We start from the raw sequence: 4,113 nt of genomic DNA, 5'->3' as shown, positions 1-4,113 counted from the left end.
CCTGTGAGAGCAAAAAAAATGTACAGTGGTTCATGCGAGGCAGCACTTCCTCATGTCTGTTTGAATGTGGTTGTGCTTGTAATTATGATTTTTCTTTCAATTTAGGAACAATGTATGTGTCATTCACTGTTGCAAATACAGGCTATATAGAATATCCAGTTGAAATGCAGAAACAACTCACAGGCAGGTGGAAGCTGAAGACTGAGCTCACATTATGGCCACTAATGTTCACATCACACATCACAAACATCAGATATTAGGATGCAAGTGAGGACAGTTGTCTCAGCTCCTGGATTAATGTACAATTTTAAAGTACTTTTACTTTTATTTTCTGTTCCTTTTTACTAACATTATACTTCACTGCATTATCATTGTGCATTTTACTTCACTACTTTTATTTTACAGCTGGAGTAAGTAGTTACTTTCTGAGTTTTATGTACATGGATTAAACTACCCAGCCTCAGCCAAATACAGCAGTGAAATCATGCTTTTCCATCAGTGCAACAGTAAAAACAATTCAGTAAAAACACTGCCACATTATACAACTCACAGGAGCCAGTTTTTTCTTTTTCTTTTGATGCTCTAAGTACATCTCGCTGTAAATGAGTACATTTTTGAATGCAGGACTTTTACTTGTAATGAGTATTTGTATTTATTTATTTTATTGGTACTTTATTACAGAAAATGATCTCAACATTACGTCCACCACTGAATATTTTCTTTTTCTTATTTTTCAGTGGAGGTTATTTTAATGTCTTGATGTTACACATGATCATATGAACAGCTGAGCAGGTTACTGGAGCAGTGTGGCGACAACATTTCCCTGCAGTGAATGTCTGATGCAGGCAGGTGCAGGTTTTTGCTACTGTGCATAAAATGGGGAAATAATAATAATTTAAAAATACTGCCCAATGCTATTTAACGTTGAGCTATGGCCAGTGTGATGAAACCTTCTCTAGTTGTTGTTGTTGTTTTGTTTTTTTCTGAAGTATATTGCTTATTGCTTTTACACCAGAACAGACTGTAAAAACTGCTGATGGTGTTTGTTGCGTGAAATAAAAAAAATTAAAACAAAAAAAAGCTTTCATTTTCTTTTTACCACAGTGTGAACCCAGTCTCACTTCATTACTTGTATTTATGACTTGGTTGGTGTTGGATGCAACCTCTCTGCTGTAAACTCATTGGCTTAATTACACCAGCCATACATCATCCAGTGCACTCATTATACAGAATGGGGAGAAGGGACAAAAATACACTAAACAATGCAGTGCAGCTCAGACCACAGAGGAAACGTGTTTTTTTTTTTTTTGGTACGGTGCAGTATCTACAAAAGAGTTTCATGTTATCATACAATCATACACTGTAGCTATAAATAACAGAGTATCATGCTGCACTGAACGATGTCCAAATGTCACAGTTATAGTTGACAAAAAGAATTTGTCAGTGGTAGCATTCATGTTGAAGAAACTATTTTCCATTACTGCAGCTTGAGGGGTGGGAAGAAATGAGATGTCTTTACTCAGGTACTGCACCTAAATGCAATTTTGAGGTGACTATACTTGAGTATTTCCATTTTCTGCTACTTCATTCTTCTGCTCTGTCACATTTCAGGGGCCGTATTCAAAACGCGTCCTCATACATCACGTTGCTCCTTGTGACAAAATTCTAGTTATGACAGAAAAAAAGGCCCAGTATGAGGAGCTTGTAGGCGAATGCTGAAGCAATGGATGGAAGACCTGATGCTACCCCATCGAGGTCAGCTGCCAAGGATTTGCCGGCCAGTCGCTCTACAGACCAAGTTGCTGGGGATCAGAGGACTGCATAGCAAGAGAGCCATCAGGAACATCACTGAGGGCATCAAGATGGCTGTGGATCTAAAGGGGTCATACCTGGACCACACTAGCTACCTAGACACAGGCTGGGGTCTGATCAACCCTGGGTGGGTCACCTGGGTGAGGATGTATGATGTTGAAGGACCCTAAACACCCGATGACTCTAGGTTACAATACTGATGATGTGTCTAGGTTGCAGTTAAAGGTGTGGGTAAAATCTTCTAAGAATTTCCCCTGAACGTTAAGACTGGGTCCTGGTAGAGATAAGAGTTATTCACAAAGCCTCAGCTCCTGAGGTTAAAAACTGTCATAAGCAGGGAGGAGGACTTTTAAGAGGCTTAATAGTTTCCTAAGCAGAGGAGAAAATGGTGGAAAGACAAAGAGGTCGCAGAGATATTCCCCAAACTCTGGATGACAGTGAGTAAATGAAAGGCTACAGATTAGATTGTGCAGGGATAATGCTTGTGGTCGATCTCAATAGAGATGCGCTCACATCTTCCACCCAATGCAATAACAATGTAACACTAGAAATAAAAACACTAAGATATTTGGCAGCTGGAAAAATGCAACAGGGCAGCAGTGATGACTTGAGTCTGTCACAACCTTTCTCTTAGTTATCACACAAACAACACTTTCAGTCTCATATTGTGATGCAGTTCATGTCATTTCCACCGGGTGTCCAAACCTTAAAGCTCACCAAAGGACAACCAATCACATCTGTTACATAGCAACATGATCAGCCACACCGCCTCACTAAGGTAAACGTTTCTGTTTCTTCCTGGCACATAGTTACTCTCTGAGAATTTTTTTAAATCACCTGTAAGTTAGGACTCCCTGCTAGACATTTTTAGCCTAAGTTAGGAGAGTATTCTCAGAATGTTTGTGGAAACGGCCGCAGAGGGAACTTCAGTCCTCTTCACTTTACCACATCTCAAAACCAAGATCCTCCGCTCCAAACAGCCCCCACCTGCCTGTGAATCACAAACTTCCTGACAGACCAGAGCTAGCAGGTGAGGCTGGGGAGCATCTCACCCAGCACTTGGACCATCAGCACTGGCACCCCCCAGGGATGTGTGCTCTCCCCGCTGCTCTTCTCCTTCTACATGTGCGACTGCACCACAGGAAACTCGTCTGTTAAACTCCTGAAATTTGTAGACGACACAACAACAGTCATCTGCCTCATCCAGGATGGTGATGAGTCTGCATACAGGCGGGAGGTGGAACAGCTGGCTCTCTGGTGCTGTCAGAACAATCTGGAGCCAAACACGCTGAGAGCTGTGGACTTCAGAGGGAGCCCCCCAACACTGCCACCCATCACCATACTGAACAACAACGTGTCTGCTGTGGAATCCCTTATGTTTCTGTGATCCTCCATCTCTCAGGACCTGGATTTCCAACATCAACACCATCAGAAAAAAAGGCCCAGCAGAGGATGTACACCTGCACTCGCTCTGAAAGTTCAGACTGACTCAGGAGCTGCTGATCCAGTTCTGCTGTACACTGCAATCATCCAGTCTATTCTCTGCACGTACATCACTGTTTGGTTTGGTTTGGATCTGCCACCAAAAAGTACAGCAGCAGACTACAATGGACAGTCAGGATTGCAGAAACAAATCATTAGAGCCAGCCTGCCCTCCATTTAGGACTTATAAATCTCAAAAGTTTTAATAAGCTCAACAGCAATGTCTCTCTCCAGTAACCATAACCTGGTTACTCATCATAATTCACAGACCTTGTGGGCAGTTTCATGTAGGAACTATCTTCTTTCTATCAAACTACATGCACCAACCAAATCACCACACACAAGGAAGTGTGCATCTACTCTCTGACAAGAGGCTTGTAACAACATGAGGTGTAAACATTAATGGCGTCCTCATCGGCTGAGCTGTAACATTAGCTAGCTCAGTAGTGCTAGCAGTAGATGCACACTTCCTCCTGCACGGTGATACAGTTGGCATGTGCAGCTTGGTAGGAAAAAAACAAAACAGTTCCTTTATAAAACTGCCCACAACAAGGTCTGTGGATCATGTTGAGTAACTGGGTCTTGATTCTGGAAAAAGACATTGCTGTTTATTTTTTAAATGTTTTTTTTTTTTTTGGCAAGCACCACAAGCCGAATGCCATTTAGTTTCATTATAATTGAGAGAAGACGGACATGTCTGTGACCAATATCTCCAACACTCAACAACTCACACCAAAACAGCCTAGACTGATAAATAGCACTACAGGTAATAGGCGAAAATAAGTATTTTTGATTTTGGGTTGAACTGTTCCTTCAGTT

The sequence above is a fragment of the Epinephelus lanceolatus genome, chromosome 2 (genome assembly GCF_041903045.1).
Source record: "Epinephelus lanceolatus isolate andai-2023 chromosome 2, ASM4190304v1, whole genome shotgun sequence".
NCBI lineage: Eukaryota > Metazoa > Chordata > Actinopteri > Perciformes > Serranidae > Epinephelus > Epinephelus lanceolatus.
Note: the sequence above shows the minus strand (reverse complement) of the source record.